Genomic DNA, 24,829 nt, shown 5'->3' with positions numbered 1-24,829 from the left:
AACCTCTGTTTTCCTAAAGTCTACAGTAGGGATACATGTATGTGTGTATATAATGTATTAATGCAGATATATATGCACATACGCATCATATATGGTGGTGGAATATCACAGAAAAGAGGCGAGCAGATCCACAGACAAAATTTTTAAAGGTATTCCCAACAATTTGATGTATTTGGATTATAGTGCCGAAAGGACTTATGTAAGTAGAATATATTCAGGGAGAAAGATGATGATTGTATGATTTATTCCGGCTATTCTTAATGTTAGTTATTCTTAGCATTAGCTATTCTTAGCCTAAGACTATTCTTAGCCCTAAAATGAGTTTTTTAAGGTATCTGGCCCAGGGGAACGATTCCAATTATTTAGGCCAAAGCAGAGAGAGGCACAAAAACTCTCCAAACTGTGAACAGATAGAGCTGCCAAGTCCCAGGCATCTCAAACATATATGACAAGGCTCGTAGGAAGAGGCACTTTATTAAGCTGATTGACAACACTGGAATGAAAAGAAGCAGCACTGTACATGTGACTGTCTGGTGCTGTATCCTGTGGCACTTTTTACTACCCTCCACCAAATTTTGCCGATGATGTATCCCAAAAGCAACTTCAGAAGAGCTTTCCGCTAGGGCAGCCACAGAGGCTCTTTCCCCTTCGTTCCCACCACTCCCTGGAGCTTCGCCACAAAATCCCACACGGAGCGGAGCATGACGCACTGCCCCACCACATGCTCCTGAAAGTTGCCCTGGAAAATAAATCCATCCAGTAAGCGGTAAAGGGCATTTTGAAGGTGGCCTGCTAACCCCAGGCAGGGGAAGGCATCCACCCGCACGCTCACCCATCTAAAACTCTGTGGAAAATTGTTTCTGAGGGCAGATTATGAACATACACACCCCCCACAGGTGCTGTTCACACGCAAAACTTCAAAGAATGGGGGCAAAACCAGGTTAGAAAACCCCAGTGGCTGCTGGAAATAAGAAATGGGAGAGAGTGGCGGGTGGGACTTTCACGGTCGCTCCTCGACCCTCAGGAGGTGCCGGCTGTTCTGTCACGGCGGGGGTGGGGGGTCTGTAGCGGCTCTGAGGCGGGCACCAGCCCCCTTCACCGAGGGACACGGCGGGAAACACGTCCCGGCCCTTCAGGGTAGACCCCCCCACCTCCCCGCTGCGCCACCGCGCCGCTCAGCTGAGGGGAGGAGGCCTGCCCCCTGAGAGGAGGAGGAGAGGGCGGGAAGGGGGTGTGGGGTTAGCCGGCCCCGCACGTGTGGGAAGGCCGGGCATGGGGGCTTCCTGAGGGGAGGAGCGCCCCGGCTTTCGCCGCTGACAGAGACCCGCCGCTGCCCCCGCGACTCCGCGCAGCCGGACCCGCCGCAGGGAGCCGTGCCCGGGCACCGTAAGTGGCGCCCTTCTCTCGCCTTTCCCTTCCCCGGGGCCGGGCGGGCGAGGGGTTTGGGGAAAGCGCCGTCGCCGGGGTGCGCGGTTGGAGGGGCTCTGAGCCGGGGTTTTTGTTAGTGCCAGGCGACTTGCGCGGGGAGGGAGGCCCGGTCTTTCAGCTGCTGCCGCCTTTTGAAGTCCGGCGTGGGTGAAACGGCGCTGGGTTCTCCCTGCCGCCCCTGGTCGGCATCCCCGCCATCGCTGGGGCGCTGCGGCAGCCGGGGCGGGCCTGGGTCTGGCGCCCACGGGCACGAGCGGCACACCTGAAGGCTGCTGGGCGAGAGGTGTGGGACGTTCTCTGCTGCTACTGTAAAGGTTTGGAGGGGTGAGTGGGTGAAACTGCCCTCGCTGGATTTCCAGCAAGCTCTTCCAAGCACTGACTTTACCTGGAGGTGCGACCCATGCAGGGTTTTTACTGAATCAAAGCGTACCATCGCAATGCAACCTCCGTTCTTCAGTGCGTTTTGAGAAGCCGGGGAAATTACGCATGAGGTGGGTGCAGCTCCCTAACTGTTGTAAAGCAAGTTTAGGAAACGTAAGATTCTTTCCTTCTGTCAACTTCGCATGTTTAAATATAGAAGTGAGTTTGAAGTATATGTCATCCAATGTGTAATGCTACTGGCAGCTGGAGAAAGCTAGTCCGATAAAATGATATTTAAAATTTAACATACCTGAAGCAGCAGAATAAAATCCTTCATTAAAAATATTGGTTATCACTTGAGATTTATGATACCATTTGGATGATAGAGTGCTGTGGATCTGATGCAAGTCTTGCCTCTGAGTGAACTCTGTTGATTCCACTGAACTCAGTTAGCTTTGGGGGGGTGTGGGGGATATCACACCACTTGGTTCTGACAGTGAGTATAGCTTCTGCTGATTGTTATGCCGGTCCTTAACACATCGCTCCAGCAAAGGTAACTTACCTGTGAAAGGGATAGAAGTTTCCTGAAGTTTGGCCCAAGCTGCGAAAGGAACTCCTTCAAGCCCACTCCCTGCTTCAAGTATATTAATACCTAACCTGTATTTATTTTTAAAGCTTTCAAACACATTTCTCTTTGTATTCTTCCTAATTAAAACCAAAACAAACACACTGAGAGCCATTCAGATGTTTCAGAGATGGAGAATGTAAGACAAGGGATCATGGCATATAGAACTTGTATATATTGAAACAAGCTGATGGTACTTTGTTTATGCTAGAAAGACAAAACAAATTCTATGAAAAGTTCATGTAGACACTGTGCAGATTCAGTACATAGTGGATCTTGGATTAGAATTTGGATTACACAGTGTGGAAAATGTTTTGAGTTCTGGTTTGTGTTACCTAATGGCATTAAGACAGTAAGAGTGACAGTAAAAATAGGCATAAGGCCTATATAAAAAGTAAACTTGTTTTCATTGACATTATAATGTACTATATAGTCAGAAAGAAAAAGTCATGGTGCCTGCCCTGCTCCTGTCAGCAGATGCCCATTGCTGCAGTTGATTCCATTTGACACTACCCCCATCCACAGAATAATTCTAAAACCTGCTGGGCTCTGATGCAAGTTGGGACAGGAATAAAACAACCCCACAGAGACATAAGTAGCTGTAATGTTATCTTTTGAAAGGTGCAGTGACTTCATATGAATGGCTTACATTTTTAATCTTTTGCCACATGTTGTGATGAAGATTATCCATGCATGGAATAATCTTCTGTCTAACTGATGTTACTAAAATATACCTTTTGATTCTTCAGACTTAGATGAAGATTGCCACTTTGTGAAGTTTTAATGCAACAAAGTTTTGATCCCGAAGCTCAATATGTTGCCTAGTGTGTGCAAGCATAAATGGTCTGACCAAGGTTCTTGACCTCAGTCAAAATGTAATTGATAAGATGCATGAATATCTAGCTGCTTCTAGATTTGTACATGTGGATTAAATAAAAATCAGTTTCAGCTTTCTTAAAATTAATGTATTTAGCATATTTTCAACTTTCCTGTATATAGTTCTAACTTTTTTTTAAGCATAAAGTTCTAGTTAACAAGGTACTTAAGGATGACAATGAATTTGCAGTCAATGTGTTGAGTTATTGATGCCATTTATTAGCTGCTTTATGGGGATATTTGCTATATGAATATTTTGGCATAAGTGGCAGTGAGTACAAAAGGACAGGTAAGACAAAAGGAGAATAATAATTTAGAACTTACTTTTTCACTTTCTAAGTGTTTCGGCAACAATGTATTCTGAAAGAGGAGACTTCTGTTTGTAAATCGCTGGTTGCAGGTGGCTATTACAGTGACTAAAACCAGACAGAGCTCCTGGGTAAGTATGCTGGATACAAGGATCCAGCAGCTTTAGAATTCCTCTAAGTGGAGATAACTGGGGAGGGGGGAAGGAAGTATCTTAAGTGAAAAGATGTGAGAGTTAAGTTAATTTTACAAATGTAGGGACGAGAAACAGGACAGAGATTAACTCTGCAACTGCAGGAATAAAACACACATCAGCTTAAGTGAATGTGGTCTTTATTTTGCTTGAAAATGCCTGTTGCTTCTACCTTTCAGCTTGCACGCACCGCAGAGTAACTGAGAAAAGTTATGGCACGCGTTCATTGCAAAATGAGATGTATTGAAAGGTGCGGTGAAGATTTAGTTCCTCCTTTTGTGCCTTGGCAGATTTTTGTTCATTTTACAGAGGACTTTATGTTTAAAACTGAGGTGAACAAAGGGAAAAGACTGTAAATGTTCAAAAAAGAGCTTAAGCTAAATCTCATTCATGAAGTTGTCATAGAGATTATAAGATTATAAAGTTCTCTCAGCTTTACTGATATACCTTTTGATCGTCTTCATCTGTTTTGGTTCTATATGTATTTTGGCACCTGTCCATCACGATACAGGTAGCATATGACACACACAAAAACCCCCACAACAAAACATGGTATGCTTTCCTGGTTTGCCTGCTGTTCTGTTTTTAACCAGAATTCTCCAGCTCATATGATGACATACTTCAGGGAAGGACCCGTTAGGGAACTTTTCTTTTACATAGTCCGTATTAGGTAGGGCATTAACATAAAATATAGCATGCATTGTAGGCTACCGGTCCTGTCTTTGACTTACTGTTCATTTTTGATACAATTTTCTGCCATTTCTTTTTCCTCCTTCCCTCAGGTACTTCCCAGGCAGTTAGTGATCTATTAATGCCATATAGCCAAAGATGTAGAAAACAGTTTGCAATGCCATTTGTACGCATATTTTATTTAAGATTTATTATCTGACTTTAAAGCAGAAATTCATGTACTCACATTAGCTTTTTACATACTAAGATATTAAAAATTATTTTATATGCTGCTGAAATTATTAAAAAGTATATAAAAATACTTGGACTTGTTTCTGTGTCTAAAAGTTTTCCTGTACCTGAAAGTGCCCACCTTCATGACACCTGTGCCACTTATCACATCGCTTTTGACCCCTCAGTGTCAAAATACAGTTCTGATCCTCAGTCTTGTGGATTCTTCAGCCTTCTGTGTACATTGTCCAGCTGGGGTAAGAATCATCCTCATTCCACTGGTTTAGTAGCTAAAAACTTAGTATTGGTAAGTCAAGTGACAGGGCTGTTGGAAGCAAAGAGTTGAGCTTTCAGGAAATGGCAAACATGTCCTTCTCTCTGCTGGGAAAAGCATCTGTATAAATGATCTGCCACAACGACTCCAGTAAGAGTTATGAAGGTTACTAGCAAAAGTGGCTTCTGGGATTCCTAAGTTTAGTAGTTGCTGGCAGTCATCCAATATCTGCAATATTATCTTGCCTGATCTCAAAATTGTAATTTATCTGAGTGGACGTACTCCAAGGGGAAGATCATTTAGAAATGCACTGAATGTTATCTTGTCTTCACAAGTTTCTGCAAGGGATTGCATATTTCTGGAATGAGAGATTTCTGAATGTATTTAGGATACTGATGGGGAGATGTATTGCATGTGCTTGACCACAGGATGAGCAGTTAGCTCAGGATGTCTTGTTCTACACAGGTGGAGAAGAAACGAACCATTACCTTGAATAAAGCAGTCTTCTTGCAAGATGCTTCTTGCAGAACTCTTAGTGTCAAGATATGATCTACAAGAACTTTGTACACGGATATCCTTTAGTTCCACTAGTCTCACTTGGCCACGAACCCCCGTAGAATTGAGGGTAGGCAGGTTGTGACAGTCTAAAAAGTCGATAGTCTAATGGCTGGTGTTGGGTCTGTGTTTACTAATGTAGCTAGGGGAGAGGTGCTACTTTATTAGTATACATAAAAACATTTCATATCTATGCTTTGTTTACTGTGGCCATTAAGATTCTGTGCTAGACTGCACAGACTCCCGTATATGTGTGATGGTTGTGTATATGTGTGTATATATATATACATAAATATATATATAGTTGTGTGTGTATATATATGTATATAACATATGTTACAAAGAACTAAGTGTGAAACTAGAGTAGAATATTAGTATGGTTAAACTTAATGACAGAGGCCCTCACAAATAAAGAATACCTCCATATCATAAAGTTAATAGAATCCTGAAGGAAGATCTAGCCTCTCAAAACGTTGCCCAGGCAGCAATGAACTCATATTTTGAATGGTATGGAATAGCACCAGGAAGGACATTGCTATTCTAAGAGCTAGCAACCCTAGTTTGGGTTATGGCTTCTACAAACGGCATGATGTTAGTCATCCTAGTTGAGATAAGAATCCAGGCTACAGGATGACTTCTCCAAAACTTATTTTGGAAGGGTAGAATCTCTTATTAGTGTCTGAATGGCTGCACACATCTGTGTGACAGTAGATCACGTAGATCTACTGCCTACTAGATCTAGATCACTACAGATCACTACAAGATCTACTTGTCATGCAGTGGTAAGTAAACCAGACACACAGGAAAAAAAATGGAGGAAACAGTTATATATACACCATCACATTACTGTCATGCTTGTTCACAGACTCTGATTCTGCTTCCATCTCACTTTTTCAAGTAGCTTTTCCTACCACACCTAGTAGTTAATGTAGGTGACCCATAAAGACCTTCATGCAGTTGCTAGAGAAAGGTGATGTTTGGTGCCCTCAGTTCCCTGTGACAGCTCATCAGAAATGCGGTGGAGTGCACACAACAGCTGCTGTTTCTGATAAGTAATCTGAATGGGCCAAGTCAGTGTTGGTGATTCAGTGTTACACAGTAGTCCCCTGTATCATTAATGGCAGGGTGGCTTTGCCTCTTGTGATGGTAATATTGGTTTTTAGAAGTCTTGCATGGCTGTTCTTACTAAATTGCCTCATTTCTGAAAATTATTTTGTCAGGTGTAATACCAGAAAGGGATGGGGCTTGATTAGATTCATCCAGTTGTACCACTTACTGGAATTTTGGTGAGCAGCTGTTTATCTGCCGTAGAAAGGTGCCAAAATGTAGAAGGGTGTCAACTGACAAAATCCAAATGAATAAATTTTCCTTATAGATATTCTGCAGGGAACTTAACTAGGAATCATTTGTCAGTTGAGATTGAACTGAAGGAAAAGACAAACCCTACCAAGTGATTTTGCTGGACTTTCTACCGTCTTCTGTGTTTCATATGTGACTTCACCTCATCTGTGCTTTTTGCTTTCCAGAATAAAGTGATTTTTTTTTGAGAAATGTATGGAATAAATTTATTTTCACTTTAAAGAGCATTATTCTTTATGTGACTTTTTTTTGCAGGGGAGGGAGTTGTATTCAGTGCAATCTAATCTTCATTTCCTTTACTGTGAAAACAGTGAATGATGTGGATAACCTGTTCTATAGCTGTGTGAATTCATGTTGCTAACCCCTGGTCCTTGTCCATTTTTTTTAAGGTTAATTAATTCTTCATCTGGAGTTTGATTGTACACTGTTTGGCAAGATGGGAAAGCGGTTATGTTTATTTTATTTAGTTTGTGCAGTACCATATGCATTGTGGTTATGGAATAAATAATGAAATGGAATTTGGAAGGGATTATTTATTGTCCTCAGTTTCCTTAGATTGAGAAACATCTCCATATTACTTAGGGAAAATGTAACATTTGGATATCATGAAGATATCTGATTACTCCCATGAGGACTTAAATTAATTCCTCTGAAATCAGTGTTTATGTGTGCGTGATTTGGTGTAATATGGATATTATTCTGCCCTTGAATGTTTTTGGACTATCATGCAGTTGAGAGAAAACAATGGGATGTGACTTGCCATGGAATAGTTTCAGCACTGTGAATTAGGTGAAAAGGCTTGTGGAAATACAGAATTAGCACAAATTGTGTGATTCTTTTCAAAGGTACACTGACTGCTTCAGTGTGATTTTTAGAAGCAGTAATTTAGATGACTAGGCTGCATTTTTGAATCTTGCAATGATAGTCTAACTTGTTTTAGGGTTTAAAGTTACCAGTAAGTATTTGAGTGCACCCAGTAGCAGAATTCAATTGCTTTGCTCTGCTGTAAGGATTCGAAGAGAGGGAGAACTTTTAAGGGTAGTACTGAAGAAATGTGTGTTGTGCAACATCAGTTTTGTTGTGTGGAAATGGAAGGCCAGCAAAAACTCTTGCACATTTTTGCAACAATGGGTACATGGTAATTTATATGTTCTGCTGTTGTTTTTCCTCAGCAATATGTTTTTAGAAAATCTGGATGTGTTACACCTATGCACTGCTTACCATACTATGTCCACCCTCTTTCCTTGCATAGTCTCAAGAGGAGCCCTGGGAGGTTAGCGATAAGGAGGGGCCATTCTGCAGGTGTGACGTGGTCTCCTGTGTGAAGAGGGAAGTCCCAAACAGGCAGCTTCCTTCAGGCCTGTTTGTAGAAGGCGCCTCCTACATCTATGAATTCGTATTTCAAAAAATTATTTTTCAATAAGGCATGAGTATGCACTAGGTAAATTGCTATGCTGACAAATTAGTAAGAGAAAAATGGCAGTTATCTAGAACTAGATCAATTAAATGTTCCAATATAAAATTAATATGAATTACGAAGAAGTACACAGTGCTTTGTTAGAAATACCATAGAATTTGCAGTTATAACACTTACTGTCAGATGGAAAAGTTCAGAGAAGTTGAAAATAGTACTTAAAATACCAGCTATGAGGAGGCTCCACTGTTGTATCTAATCCTTTCTGTTAGTTTAATTCTGTGCCACATTCTGTATTAGCCCACATAGTTACTATAAGTAAAGGTTGAAATATCTCTTCAAGTTACTTGATAAACTACATTGACTCCTAAGGAAGCCTCAAAAGTGAGTTGCCGTTCCTCATATTCTGACAGTGCTGTCTTTCCCATTTTCCAACTTATTTTTCAGTGCAGTAGAGACTGCTACTCTTCATGTTTACATCAGTTCATGTGGAACAACTTGATGGTCTGTAGAGATTTGTGCTGGTGTAAACAAACAAACTGTGCCTACAGGCCCATACCCTGACCATGCTGGAGCTAAAAACATGTTTGGAAATAGATTTATGGAGGTGAAGCACTTTTTCTAAGGTCCATAACTGCCTTCTCCCACTATTTCTATTTTTCTGCCTTCTTGTCCAGAGCCAAATGGATTCTTGTCATTGACCATTTATGTGAAAGATCTACATACCTGGCAGAAAGTAAAGTAGACATCCTTAATGTTTTCCACTATCAAATGCATGAAACCAAATCTAGCAGACGTAATCAGCCTCTTCTTGTGGTCTAAACAACTGGGTGGGGTTTCAGCACATTAATCATGTTTAGTTGCCAAAATCTTGTCTAGTGGCAAAAAAGAGTATTATGAGGCTCTCTGTGGTAGTTTGTTTTCTGTAGCAGTGGTGGCTGAAGATGAGGTGCTGCACAGGGAGGCGATGGTGATTCACATGGTATTTGCTCCAGAGAGTTGGAATAGGAGCAAGTGAATATCAATACCTTATTTAAGGCATGTGGTAGAACTCAGATCACCTGAGAACTCCAGCTTTTCAGTCACATTTTGCATAAATTCTTGGGCTGCACAGAACTTAAGTGATGAGCCATATCAGGTCTGCATCGTTCTCTGGTTTACATGAAAACTAAACATGCAATGTAACACATTCACTGCTGGCTTGTTTACATGTTCTCGGAACATTAGGAAGAAGAGCATGCTTTGTGGTCTTTGGTATTACTCTTGCTGACTTGCTAGCAGAAATTTCCTTGACAATAAAATAAATAGGTTAGAACAATCCTGCAGTGGACATTTAAATGCATACTTCTGCAGGAGTGAGTTCTTCATAAATATGTTTTCCCATATGGAAAGTGTTGTGACTTCACAATTAATGTGTTCTGTGCTTCTTTCTTTGTCAAGTGTATTTTATTATCTTTTTAAACTAAAAGTGGTACAGTGTTAGAGTGAGATATTGCTTGCTTGTTTAGCAATATTAATATTATTAATAATTATTATTTTGTATCACCGCAGTGCATGGCAGTCACATTAGAGCTTGAGTTCATGGATGTTTTAGGCAAGGATCATCATGAAGGCTAATTTCTGATCTTCCATTGCCCTCCCCAAAGACACACATACTCCCCAAAATCACACATTTGGATTTTAGAGCTTAGTTTTTTGTATCTTTGCCAATTGTAATATGATGTTTGTACATGACTTTCCTACCAGTCTTCCTTATGTTCCTTCCTCTGCTTCTCTTTAGTTTCCCCTGTCTCTTCTGAATGTCCAGTCTCTGAAATTGTATAATCTTTTTGTGGGAATTAAATCAACCAACTATTGCTGAGACTCCTTTAGATTTTTAAGACGATGGAAGTTTTCTGGAGTTAAAAAGTAGATGTTCGTATGTCATTTGGAGAAACCTTCTCTCTTGTCCCATGAAAATGCAACTTTCATCGTGGTGGTGGAGCCCGATACTGAAAAATATCATGTGCAGCAAGTTCTCATTTGCTCTGAGGTGTTCTCTGGTAGAATGACTACCTTGTGGCAGTGAGGTATTCACTGTCTGATTTTGCATGGTACAGAAAAGAAACTGTCTGAGAGGGAAAGATCAGCCCTGTAACATACTTTCCCTAAATGAAGGAAATCTGTTCTAATTGTTTCAACATTTATTCCTTAGTGCGACAGTCCAGAATTGTTTGCAGTCTCCCATGCAATGTCCAACTATTAGAAATATTTTATTAGACCATTTTAATTTATTACATGCATATGCCTTATTCTGAGTCAACTAGTTACAACATCAGACTTAAAAACCCCATTTTGTGTTTCTAATTGTCCCGGATATAAACTTTTATAAACCCTCCTGCAATTTTGTAGTACTCTGTAAAGCCTTCTATGGTGTTTAATTGCCTATATACTCCACTTCGTTAGTTGTCTAAGCAAACAATTTTGGATTTGTATTAAATAAGAGGGTTTTTTTCTCATTGACTGTTTTTCTGTCCTACGTGGTAACAGATGGGTTGCACTTAGTTCAATGAACCAGATGCAAAAGGAGCAGAATTTGCAGTAAAATACTGTTGATGTTGCATTTTTATCCACACACAATAAATTAAGTCAACTTTCTGATTATGTAAAGTGAATGTTTACACTATTTCATTGTTACTGATTAAAATGTGTCCACTACACTCTGTGAAACAAGTAGCTTTCCCAGTCTGTATGGGCTCATAGGTGTAGTTTGTACATTTCTTACTGAAGCTGTGCCAGCATCAGCAGCTCTTGTGTTCTGCTCCAGGCTGCTGTCTCTTGTTCCTGCTTCAGGAACCATCCCTCTGTGCCTGCACAGCTGTTTGTAGTACTGTGCAATGAACTGGATTAGGAAACTAATTTGTTTTTTATCTTGCGATACTTTTGATTAAGGATCAGTTTCCTGTTGTAGTTTATCACATGGCCACACACACGGCTTTGCAGCCACAACTAGGGGATGGATGCAGAGGAAGGAATAGAATAAGGAGCACGAGCTGCTTAAATTGTACCACCGTTGGGAGAGACTATAGAATATGCTCCACATAGCTGTGAAACATACAGTAATTTCTCTTATCCTCTCTGATTTTTGTCTTTCTTTTTCCTTTTAGGCCATCTCTTTTTTTTTTTTTTTTTTTTTGTTAGCTTGAGAAAACATCAGTTGCAAAAACTTTGATCATAGGAGTGCTTTATCCTGCAAACTTTTGAAGTAAGTTTGGGCATTTACAATAATATTTTTCCTGCAACATAGGAACTCCTGTAGAGTTCAGTTCCATAATTTCACTCCTTTTAACAGGAACTAAAAAAAGTAATACATTTTTGACCAAGATGTCACTCACCAATTGCATTTTTGCTGCTATCTTGTAGACTTGCTTGGTAAATGCCTTGTATGTGAAGTTATTTCTCTATGAAGTATTTTGAATAGTTCTACTTTGCATCTGTTCCATCTTTACTATAATCATAGTTCCTTTACTGTATATTTAACTTGATTCTGATATCAGTTTGTCATTGCAAATAGGGAATATTTCCATAGGAACCAATGAAATTACCAAAGTTGCAAAACATCCCTCTTCTCCTCCCCACCCCCCAACACTCTCTCTACTTTCATTTGCATTTATTAGTAGGCTATTATAAGCTATCAGAGTTCTTTAAAATGATCTTCTTGTGCCTGTTTATGAGTATGTGTAATATTACAGTATATTTGCCCAAGGAGCTGCTTGATGATTGGTACAGATTGGTTCTCCTATAGAAGATGGTAAGTGAGGTAAGTAACTTCCTTTAATCTAAATCAGGGAACAATGAAACCCAGTATTTTAGCTTGGTTGAAACCTAGCTAATGAAAGTGTGGGTTTCAATGTTCCATATGGTTTCTCAGGATCTGATAATAAACATTGCTGATAACACACAGTCAAACAGTGAGTTGATTTAATTGGAACTGTTTGCAGATGTCAGAAAGGCAGCAGAAACAAAGACTGATGTGAATGGTGCTCGTAGTGTTCCCTAGAGGGACAGCTTGGCGTTGGAAGTGGTGGCTGGAAAGAAGCCTGGAAATGTAGGCAAAGAATCTCATTCCTTGTCCTTTGAATCCCGCTATGTTCAGGGAAACAGGACTCTGGAAATGCACAGCAGGGCATCTGAGATAGGCAACTCTGAGTTTCTTTACCTCACTGGAAGAGACTGCAAACCCTTGAAAACAGATACCTGAGTCGAAAGGGAAATTTGTAGTAGTTGGTGGAGCATCTACTTTCTAGGGAGACAAGCTTGCAAGTGCTGTACATAGAATCTTCTTTGATGGTGGACAAACCCCTTGAAAAATTCACCCAAAGGCTGGAGGAAGACCTGAAACAGTGGTATATAGCAATTTCATTCACAGTGCTACTTCTGTGAAGAGGCAGGCTCATAAACAACTAGTTGGCTGCTGGCTTGAAAGAGGAGGACTTCTGCATTTCTCTTAGCAAATCTAGCAAGCAGGATTTCAGGAATAACGACAAAAAAACCTCCACAAAACTCAACTTGGGAAATGATCTGTGAATTGGATAGGCTATAGAAATCATCTGCCTGGATGTGATGTCAGCCAGGAAACTTGAATAAGGCTAAATATTTTACCACAGATTTCTACTCCAGAGGCCCAGAAGGGAAAAGGTTGGATTGCCCCATCAGAAATACTGCAGTCCTTGACATTAGCATTTTTGTGACTGACACAGTTCTGCTGAAATTTATTTGGCTTGGTTCATTTTGCTGGCAAACTGGGTAAGTTACTGGGCAGAACAGAAGGACGACTTTTTGAGCACAGACTCTGAGGAAGGAGCAATTACAAGAAGCATGTTTTCTTGCCCCAAGAGGCAAAGCTTGATATTTTATCAGCCTTTGAGAAATGGAGTAGTGGGACATGCTTTAGATCAAGAAGAGTGAAACTCTAGTGTTAAAATCCCAGTCAAGGTAGCAAAATGTGAAGCAGTACCGTGCATTCAAATTGATGTTTCAGAATATGATCCCACACCAGGCTGCACAGTGAGGAGCATCTGACTATCCTAAGTAGTGAAGAATGCAAATCACAAAAAGGTCGCTTCCATCCTGTGTGGGTTGTTTCACTGGCTTTTGGTATTGATTTGACCATTTAGAGAGGTTGTCTTCATTCGTTGCATATATCATTGAAGACCTGTATCAGGAAAGCATGTCTGAAACTTCAGCCACTTCTGGGATCTTAGTCACTAGTTAAGATAATATGGCTGCATTGTATTGTGTTACAGGCTATGGGAATTTAGCAATGCAATGTTGGAGAATTTTACAAATAAGAGAGATCCTGGCTGATAGAGAGTGGGTTTTTTTTTGTCTTCTGTAGTGAATTTTAAGTTGGCAGGCAAGTCAGCATCCAAAGACCAAACGATCCAAAGAACAACCAAAGGACTGTTTTTGTACGAGAATGAGTGTGTGACTGGTTTATGTGTGACTTCAGGCTTGTACAGCATACCAGTTTGCTTTGGATGGTAGGATGAAGATACTGCCTGGATGTCTGCCACAGCCCGTTTGCTATACTGAGACATAGACTGTGTACTGAGAGGCATATCCTAAGCCCTTTGAACCAGGTGGACAGCTATGAGTATGAAATTTATGTCAAAAGGGAAGTGGGAGAATTCTGCTTAGTATTGATTTAGATAAATGAGCCCTAGAATTCAGCAGTAGCTTCTACCTGAATTTCAAGGTCATGTATTAAGACCATCTCAGCACATGGTGGGGATGAGCTTTCATAACGGTCTCCTACAGAAACTGAAAAAACAGCTGCGGATACTGAAGACTGAAATAAATAAGTAAATAAACCCCTCCTATAAAAATGCAGCTTCTGTAGGTTGCTCTCCTTGTTTTTCTCAGCTGCTTTTCCTACAGTTTTCACTGAAATAAGAGTATTCATGCTGAAATAAAGGCACGCTGAAATAGAATTTAGGAAGTATTTTCTTAGAAGTAAAGCAGAACTAATAGTGTTTATATTATTTCCATAGAAGCCTCATTATACTTTTTGAATTTTAGGTCAAGTAGCTTGGAGAGAGAAGTTCATTGGCGTTCCCATCAGACAGTGAATGCCACATCATGGTGCAGGGTGCAGGGTGTGGTGTCAGTGTTCAGCTCATTATGTGGGACTTGGAATGGAATAAGACTTAAAGTAACCTTTATAACCGGTATTCTGTAAATAGCTCTATTTCCCTAACATGTACTAGTAATGCTCCAAACTGAACTGACCTGTCCAAGTTTACTCAAAATGGATTTGTCTTTTGCAGGTGTTTCTGCCAGTGAAGGGATCAGATTTGACTCATTATCATGAGTCATCCACCATCGACGCTGCTGCAGTATTACATTCTAGGCGATAATCTTGCCATTCAGACTGCTGTGGCATTTACAGGTTCTTAGCTTGTCCAACAGCTCTGCATTGCTTGTGAATAAATTTGTCCTGACTCAGAGCTATGGTTGCACCAAAAAGGAGTTATATTTTAAGTCTGTCATTTCACAAATGTTGCAGCTGGCATGGCCACCAAAAGATGCAATGCCTCTTGTCTACAGCAGTTTATCCTTCTCCAAATGTCACCCTGTGGTAATGCTGGTACAAGAATTTGTCCAGCTTTGTAGTGGATTGGGTCAGGAAACTAATCTGGGTCAAAACTGACTGTTTCTTTGTACTTACTCAGTATTACTGTGGCTCCATTCCCATTCCCCATTTTAATTTTCTTTGCAGCCACAGAAATGTTTATATTGGCCCAAGGGAAGAAGGCAGAAGTAAGCATCCAGTCAGGGTACACCACTTATTGTGGTGGAAATGCCAGTTTGAGGTGTTAGTTCAAATTATGCCATAACTGCTGATGAAGCAGTGGCAGCACAGAGCGTAGCTGTCCGGTAAGTGCCTTTGCACTCAGGTGGGTTGGCAGACCAGCCTGCAGCCTTTGTGGCTGAGGATTCACTGTTACCTGTGTGCAGCAGCATTGTCTACTTCAGCAACTGGTGCAGCTCTGCAGGAAAATTTTTGGTGCTGTGGATTTACTGACCACACCATTTATGTTTTGGTGTGTGTGGGAGAACTGGGAGGACTTCAGCTTAGCTTTTGTCTGGTCCAACAGATTGAACTAGATGTTAGAGTGCATTAGGTCCTGTTCTGAAGCACATATTCCAATTTCCTTTCATCCAAAAGGATGGTTCAGGATTGCTCCACGGAGTGAACAGTGAATGGTGAGGATGACTGGGAGAATAGTTTTGAAAACATGCATCTGATCTGAATAAAAATGCCAGTGTAAACATACCAAGGGTGACTCGGCTCTGCCTATACATGCTGCAGTCAGATCACCACACTGTGGTATCGATGGGGTTTCACTTGCACATGACTCTGTTGTTCTCTCACATTGCATTTCAAAATTTGTTCTCATGACAGTTCTGCAGCTAGTCCGGAACCAAGCATGTCCCACTGTGGCTCTCCAAGCTCTGAGACTGATGCACTCACTCTGCATTGGTGGTAACCGTCAGAAAGAGAAATAAGATTCTAGCACTATTTCCTTACCTATCTCTACCTTGGCAGTAGTCCATGAAAACTGAGCTAAGTGTGGCACCATGAAAGCTAAATCAAATAAAAACTCTTTTTTTAATGGACTGTTCTTGGCATGCGCATGTGCTCTGATAGAATTTAGTACTGAAAGAGAGGAATTCCTTATTCCAGACTGACTGTGGATCTTCAGTTGATGGAGCTTCACCAAAAAGAAGGAAGTGTAAAGACAGTTTTTGAAAGGGTGGCATTTGGTGCATAATGGAAAATATTGGATCTGTACAACCTAAGAAGCACCGAAGAAAGAAACCTGGGTGTAAGAATTTAGGCAGGAAACAATTGGATTCCACTTGGGCAAGAAGTTGACTAATGAAAAAGTAATTCTGCAGGGAGCAGTGAGCCAGACTTGAATTGTGAGGTGAAAACCCCCAATTTCTGGCCTGAATCAACTGAACTGTGTTGGAAAGGTGAACTTTACAAACCGTTTCCATTCTGTTTGAAGGTATTAGTAGCAATGGCTACACTGGAGCTGTTGTTTTGACAAGGTCAGGAAAATTGATTGCACATCAGTAGGAAGACAGATGAACCCACCATCCCATGTGCTTTACTTGTATTTGGTTGTTTCACCTCTACCTTTCTCATACTATTGATTTTTCTTAGATTAAGCTCTTAGACAGGCCTTGATTCTGATCTGGTTGTTAACTGTAGTATGAATAATTGCAGAGATATTTTTTATCTTAGCATGGCTGAAAAGTTTTTTGTTTTACTAACTAGGACTCAAAGTGTATTTATGGAAATAATTCTGCCATGTGGCTACAATCTGTAGTAAATTCAAGTGCTTTTATAACAAAGCCCTTAATTTTGAAGGGATTTCAGTCTTTTTGATTATACATAACTGTTTGACTTTCTGGATCAAGGATAAAGAATTAAGTATTTTCTTTTCTAAATAAATAAATGCTGACTCTTCCTTCCCCTCCTGTTCTGGAGCTAAAACAGCTTGGCAGCAGCGTTTGAACATGGTTCCAGTTAAACCAGATTTGGGACATAGTTTGGCAGGCCAGAATGGAGTAAGGCCAATGTATGTTTGAGCTAAGTTTTAAAACCTAATTCTGAGCTAAAATTGTAGCTATAGTGAGAGTGATGTAAAAGTCAAGTACAATGTTTGTCTCTTCCCTCGCCTCCTTTTTTCTTCCTTCTCCGGTTAGTGAAACTGTGCTAGGCTGCTCGAAACTGTGCTCAAACTTCTTATGAATCTTACAGCTTTTCTGCCTGAGTCTTGGTCAGTGTGGATAGGGTAGTTAACTAGTTAACTAGTTCTTTGAGAAGTAGCTTACTTTTTAATCATTATCATTAGGTAAAATTTCACTTACCTTAAAATCTAAGTTGTGTGGATCCTCTAGCACTGCAGATAACTGATCTTTCTCTTTGCTGTGAGATTTCTTGCGAAATAGTTGAATCAAAGGCTGTTTCCATCTCCCTTGATACCTTCCAGTGTTGTACAAACACAGCTACTTTCAACTGCTTTACTTTATCTGCTGTTGACTTTAGAAGTACAATTTGCAATATGAAAGGATGACTGCAGGATATTATTTTTAAAGTTTGTATAAAAGTGATTGTGCATCTTTTTTTCCCACAGTAAAAATGTCTAGACTTTTCTGAACCTTTGTAAAGCTGTTATCCAGACAAATTAGTTCCATGAATTTGAGCCACATCAACCTCAAGAATTATCCAAATAAATGAGGTCACCAAGTCATTTTACTCTTAGCTATAATACAAAACACTGCTCGTAATCTGAAAAGCTGACAGATATGAAAAGAAAATTGCTCATCAGCTATAGTCCAACTTTTTTTTTTTTTTTTTTTTTTAACAGGAAGATTTTCAGTTCATCTGAGTGTTAAAAATATTTCCCAGCAGAGTGGGCATTCTGTTGCATAATAATTTGGACTGCCTCCGGGCATTGATAAGTTGTCATGAGGATTAATTTGTGGCTAACATCTAATGCCAAGCCTAAGAGTAAGAGTCCACGTAATACCCAGTTATATTTTTAGGGAGATGTTCAGTTCATTTTGGGGAGGGGTGATGTCATACTCTAAACTGTCAGTAGCTTCCTTTTGATCTTTTATACTGTTTCAGAATTCATACCAATGCCAAAAATTAACTCCTCCATATCCATGGCTTCTCATCTGATTTTGATTGCGCTTTCCAAATAGCCTTTACTCCAGCATCTGCTTGTTACTTGTGCTTTCTTTGCACCATGTAGACTCAGTTTGATAAACTGTGAAGAAAGAAATCCTCTGAATGCTGCTCACATTCACTTAAAAGTCTATCTCCCCTACTTTACACAAGCTTCTCCAAATGTGTTTTCTATTCGTTCCAGGCAGTTAAGACTGTGAACATTATTTTATTTGGTCTTTTGTCCTTTGTGGAAGAAAGGGAAGAAAAAAAATTAGTATGAATAAATTGAGTAAAGCTAAGTTTAGGAAGAGCCAGACTCGTAGTTTTAACAGTTTCCTCACCTCAATGATACTTTCATGCTCTGTTTATGTGTTTTCTTTGAAGAGAACCTGTTAGGAGTTAATCACATGAAATAGCTTTCTGAAGAGTTTGGTTTTTTCAGAGTCTGCATTACAGAGCTTCAGGAGCAGGTAGAATGAAAGGCAATATGAAATTACTTTAACTCTTCAAGGAGTCATGGCATTGTCATCACATCACTCATGCCAGTGTGTATTTTATGGTGATAGGCATGAAATGGTAAAGTAGCTTCTCTGCTTTCGTAGAGGCATATTTTGCCTGTTTGGGTGATTTATATCTAGGTCATGACAAAATTTCTAATGTCACACACTCACACAGCTATCACAGCAGAGAGCAAAGTTATACTTAAAAAAATAAATACTGGGGTCTTTATTCTGAAGGAGTAGCTGTCTTTGATCTGTTTGATCTCTGGGCTCTGTAGCTCTACTGCATTTTTCTCCTCGTCTCATGTTTTGGCTTAATAACTATCACCAGTTTCATATGAAACATTGCAGTCCAGCACTGAGCCCACTGATGTTCTTCAAGAATAAACTGATTTTTTCTGCTCTGGACAATTCATCCATTTGCTGTTGCCTGCCCTGAACATCCTTTAGAAGAATTAGAAGTATTCCTGGCTGTTGCATAGTTGTCTGCGGTTTGTGGTGGCTTTTGTAATTCCCATTAGAAAAACCCTCTTTTTAAGGTCAGTTTTTAAGCTAATGAATCAGTTCTAATGCTTTTGAGATTTTTTTTTTTCCATTTCTCTTTATGATTGTAGGGAATTCCAGAGTAAGTGAAATATGTTCAACTGTGGCCTTGTGAAGTCTTAGCCTTCCTGCTTAGAACGTTACCTAGCTATATTTGACACGTAGAATAAGTTGCCTTGAAAATTTCAGAAGAAATACCTATTTATGTTGTATGGCTAGAAGAACACCACTTTTCTTTTGCAGACTTTACTCTAGGGTTTTCAGAGATTTCTCTCAACATCATGTCAACAAGAGACTGTAGTCTGTCACCATCCAGTTCATTTTTAAGGATAATCAGAGTGAGGTAGGATGACTGCTAGTGCTACAGGAGAGTTCCACACGAGGAGGTAGAACCTCTGCCATCATTCAGAGGTAAAGTAAATGCAAATGTTTTTGTACACAACAGTCTTCTATGACCGGTTTCTATAAGTATCTGCAGTGCTATAGCAGAGTATCAGGTTTCACTGATATTTTCTTGCATTTTGAAGTTTTGTACCTGCAGAGTTCAGAAATAGAGAGGAGGTTAGTCTTTAGGGAAATCCCTGCCTAAATCAGAAGATGCCAGTTAGCTCCAGGTGGGTCATATGGCATATCTTCAAGGTTGATTTTTTAGCTTTTGTTCTAGCAGGAAATTCTGCTGTGCATGTAATAATAGATTTTTAAAACTGTATTCAGCTAGCACCAAAAAACTTGCCTAATTTGTACACTGCTGAAACATTGCTAGTAAGTACAGTCGCTCTTAATCCAGAAGGTCCTACGGAGCTCTTTGTCCTTTGTACCCTTTTACCAAGACCCAGACTTCCTGCCTTGGATTTCCCAACTTCCATGCTATTTTGTTACTTTAATTAGAGCTTGTTACTTGTATTTTAAGTATACCAGATTGATAGCATTTGAGAAGGATATTTTTTCAAAGCTGTTTATCACCCAATAACCTGAAAAGATCATATTGTTATTAATGGATGAAGCAAGGACTAGTAATAGCTGCATTTTTCTCCTTTTTTCCACTCTCTTTACCAAGATATGGGTAGATAACGTTTTAGGTAGTTCAATACCAGACATTGAGCTCTGGATGCTTTGTCTGAGAAGCCTATATAAAGCTTGTGAAACTGGATGTATTTAAGTGCTTTGACCTATCATTTCTAAACTTCAGTGGAGAAATGCTGAAGTACAACAGTGATTTTCCTTCTGCTATCATCAAAGTATTTCTAAATTCTTTTTCTTTTGAGCATTAGAATTCTGTTAGGTCTTTTTGGAACCAAAACAAAGGATTCTTAGCATAAAACTAGAAATAATTTAAAATATTTTAAAGAACATTTTCATAGTGGAGCAATTGCTGTATCTCAGGAGTTTCCTGTCTGATGAATTGCTCTACTTCCATTCATCTAGTACAGTGCTCTAGGTTAAAAGAAAAAGAACCACAAAAAACCTCTTCAAAATTTCTTCTAGAGGTGAGTTTCATTTTTGAAATGAATGCTTACAATTGATCATTTAAATATAATGCATTATGTGATGGCTTTTGATATTCCAATCTACTGAGGAAAATAGTAACATTTTTAAACTGCTTTGTTCCAGCAAATTTTCAAATTTGTTAAGATGCTTATGGGATTGTTTTAACCTCTACTGAAACGGATGGAACACTAATACATTTCGAAGAACACTCATCACATCAGACCACCTTTTTCTGGATTTATCACAAAATCAGCACAATTGTAGTCAAACAGGGCAGTCAATAATGATGCATTCCCTGGCACCTCTCAGTACCTGTCGAAAATCAGGTATTGCAAAATTACAGTGACATTTTGTCTGGGTCTCATATTGCTAACAGTGCATCCAGTTCACTTCTGCTGTTACAAGGTGAACTCTGGCATCAGCTGATAATGTGTCTGAAAGTTACTATCTACATCTGATGCAGTTTGCACACTGCTTCTGAAAAACAGGCTTAATATTTAGATGGATATGCATAATATTTCAGTGCTAGAAGAACTATGTTTACATGAGAGGCTGTAGTTAAAGGCAAGGATATTTGGATAAAAAGATGTCCAGGCCACTCTAGTTGGTCCATAAAAGATTTTAAGACGAGACTTTCTTCTGTGCGTATAATAATTTAAGGAGGCAGAAGAGAATGAAAATTTGAACGTAGTATGTATGTGCAATGTGAAAAAAGGGCCAAGATTAAAGGGATATAAAAGAAAGTAACTGGAAGGTATGGGAGTTGAGCGCAGGGAATGTTTGGTTCTGCTTTAGCCTCCTCAGCTGCTGGAAACTGGAGTTCTGCGTGAGAAACGCACGTGCATTGCTGGCTGTTTTTCTAGGGACAAAAATGAAAGAGCAGTCATTTAACAAGTGTATGCCAAAGTGACATTTTCAGAAGGCCAGTAAAGTAACACATAGGTAATAAAGGATCTTAGTCAAGGTATGCTTGCTGACAAGTTGGTTGTCATTTAAACTAGCTAAGTTGTTTTTTTTTTTAGTTTAGGCATGCAGGATTTTATACCATTTATCTTAATTTTATGTAACAAAATTCATTCTATGAGTATCAGTTGCTAGCGTAGAACAATTAAAGAATCATGTTTTAATAGTGTTTCTGTGAGGAATGTATAATTACTCTTTGTGCCAAAAATTTCTTGCATTATGGAAACAAATAGAGTTTACAAATGGTACTAACCTGTTAATCAGATTCAATAAAAATCAGTAAGTTGGTGAAATATTCCATCCACTACTAGTAAGGGAAGTGGTGGCATTTCAGAATTAGAAGTCATTTCTATGGCATTTTGCCACTCAATATGTTACGCAAAAGGGGTTGTGCGTATTCTAGTTACTGTCTTAAACAAGATGATATCAGATGTCAGAAGCTTTTTTCAAACAGTTGGTAAAATGAGATGTCTTTCCTGGCTGTAATTTCCCACAAGGTTACCCTAGATCATTGCATTTCAACTAGCAATCTGTTTTCTGGGTTTGGCCCTTGAGATAGAGAATCTGTCCTGGCTGCCTTTTTCTCCAGGGGCAAGTAAGGAATGGTTTGTGGCCATATCCTGCCTCTGCACAGACAGGCGCTTTGAACTCAGGTTGCTGCCGTTGCCTCCAGAGATCATGAGAAAGTGAGGGAGGAGGACAGTTTTATTCCAAAACTGTGATCCAGCCATAATAACAATGAAGCCTGGGCCACCCAGAAATAAGCTATCCTTTTGCATAGGCACTGAGAAACAATCAGAGAATAACTGTAGTTTGTATTCATGCGCACATACAAACCCACATACACGCACAATATGTGGAAGGATACCTCTTTGGTGATAAGCAGTTATTTGCAGCGTCTGGACTTCAGGGGCCTGGCTTGTGCATTCGGGGTGTTTTTTTTTAAAGCAAATAGAATTGGCTGTATTAGGATCTAGTGTTTTATGGGATTTTCCCCACAACTTTATCTCAGCATGGCTGGAGATGAGGCTGATGTTTGTATACATTTAGAAAAATCATTTGGTTTAGGAACAAACAAGGGGAGAAGTATCTTGCTTCACTTAATGGATGATAAAAAAGATGTGAAGATCCAGTTGAAGAACAAATATGAGATAATTTGGTAACTAAATGTGCTTGATGTTCTCTGTTGCTAATGTTCAGTACATAATAATTAGAGGATGTTTGAGGGAATTCATAATTACCTGTGTGACACCCCCTGACCTTCTCAGTCAGAAGCATGCCATTCCGAATCATTGGATGCGGCAAGGGAAAAAGTGACTAAGGGGAGGAGGTGGTATAAAATGTTTATTGACATGTTTTGTCTTCTGTGAAGATAGAATTAAAAATTATAAAGTTATGGGGCTTTCTGTTGCCGCAGCAGAGTAAAATTAGAAAACTGGATTTCATCCGATCTTCGTGTGGGGGAGATGATGGGCTGTCCCAACTGCTTTCCAGTTGCTATGTGATCCAAATTATCCTGAAAACACCTCTGCAAGTAATTTGTTATAACTAGTGCATCGATTGGTACTGCAAGTCTTTTACTGCAAGCAACATTTATGTAGTTTGTTCCTCCATGCCATTTGGTAGCCAGTGAAGTAGCTTCATAGGTACAATAAATGCAATTTAATGCTTGAATGATTTCTGATTTTTATGAGCAGAACAGCCTCCCGGAAAAACTGTGAACTGCAAAGCTGCTAGCTTTTCCAATATCCTGCAGACAATTTATATTGAAGATAAATTTGCAAGTAAAGACCCATCATGCTGGCTGGCTGGGACTGCAGATACACACATGCACACACACAAGTTGGGCTTTGTCTGAGATGCTTATGTTATTCCATATGTCATTTATTATTTTTGGAATATTCATCACTTTATGAACCTATGCTTGTGCTGTCTTTTTTTTTTTTTCATGCTCTACTGAAATGACTCTCCTGCTATTGCTAAACTTGTTTTGGATTTATACCAAGAGAGGATCTGGTTTCTTCAGGCAGACTTGCCAATGTTTCAAGCTTTATGCATTAAGTCAGATCTGCATAGATCTGTGAAGCAGCAGCCCTCATCATGGTTATGCAACTGTCATGCCTAGCTGTGATTTGATTAAGATACAAAAGAATACTTCTTTCTTAATGGAAGTCCACAAAGGGTTTTCAGTGTATCTTCAGAAGATGCTGAACAGAGTCATCCTGTCTATTATGTGACAAAATGGAGCACTTCAGCCTCTGCAAGTGTAAGCTCTCTGGAAAGCCACAGCACATGGTTAGGCTAACATAGGGTCACTTCACCACAGCTGTTGCTCGGCCCCTTGGAAATCTGTGATCAAGATCCCAGTGTGTGACCAGCAAGGTCAGTGTTGGTTTTAGCTATGTTTTGAAGCCTTGCTTATGTTTTACCTGTGAGATATTGCACACAGTCAAGCCTTTTATTGACTTGCTTAAAAAATACTGAGAAATTTGAAAACCTTTTCAGAAAATTACCCAGCTGAAGGTTATAATGTTCTTCAAGCTCTGTTCCTGATGCATTAAGTCTAGCGGTGCTATTTAAAGCCGAGAATGAAAAGGGAACTCTCTGGCATTAGTTGCCTCAGTTATAAATAATGTTAGATGTTAGGATTTATATGATCTTGACGTGGCCATTGTATATTCAGAATGTCTGGCTGGAGTGTCTACATTTAATGTCAAAGGGTGATGCTCTGTAACAGGGTTGCTATAGTGACTTTGCAGTGACGACTTATTTTGGGGATTTCATATTTGAAAGAAGTGGTGTTTGATTTTGTGGAGTGCAGAAAGTACCCCCATGGAATGTGGGGTGATCTTAGCACCATGAACTTCAGAACACAGAATGCTAGGATTAAGCCTTGCAGGTGGAGCTTATTTATATAATGTGAACTAACTATTCCTGTTTATGTTGTTTTGTATTGTTGTGATATGTAAGCCCAAAATAAATCACAGTAGTGCACTTAACACACTGGTTCTGTGTGGTGTGAGTGATGTCTGCCAGTGGTACTGGGCACATCGCAGTCTCATTTTCACACAGAATGGAAGCAAAATACTTCTGTGATTTAATATTTAAAGTCCAGTACAGATCCAGTGATGGATCCTACTTTAAATACTTCAGAATAATATTTGGTTGTGAAGGAGATTTGTCAAAACCTTTATGTAAGAGTCTCCTTAATTCTTACCACCTTTGACTTAAGATAAATGAAATATGGAATATAAACAATGTGCTAATCTAATTCTTGGATTTCTGTAAGCAAGAGAAAGCAAACTTGGCTTTTAA

General features: G+C 39.6%; 1 protein-coding gene across 4 annotated transcripts in view; it reads left to right on the top strand.

The window, feature by feature from the left end:
* The first annotated feature begins 1,221 nt into the window (after nucleotides 1–1,221).
* The window catches only part of SLC7A2 (solute carrier family 7 member 2), a 63,772-nt gene continuing 40,164 nt past the window's right edge, over nucleotides 1,222–24,829 (top strand). The window contains exon 1 of one of the 4 annotated variants that reach the window (XM_075091378.1): nucleotides 1,222–1,386. The gene's annotated coding sequence lies outside the window, so the exon portion shown is untranslated. The remainder of the gene's footprint in view (nucleotides 1,387–24,829) is intronic. The other 3 variants (XM_075091381.1, XM_075091379.1, XM_075091382.1) reach the window with 3 other exon arrangements.

This window comes from Phalacrocorax aristotelis, chromosome 4 (assembly GCF_949628215.1).
Source record: "Phalacrocorax aristotelis chromosome 4, bGulAri2.1, whole genome shotgun sequence".
Lineage (NCBI taxonomy): Eukaryota > Metazoa > Chordata > Aves > Suliformes > Phalacrocoracidae > Phalacrocorax > Phalacrocorax aristotelis.
Note: the sequence above shows the minus strand (reverse complement) of the source record. Positions and strands in the feature narration are given on the sequence as shown.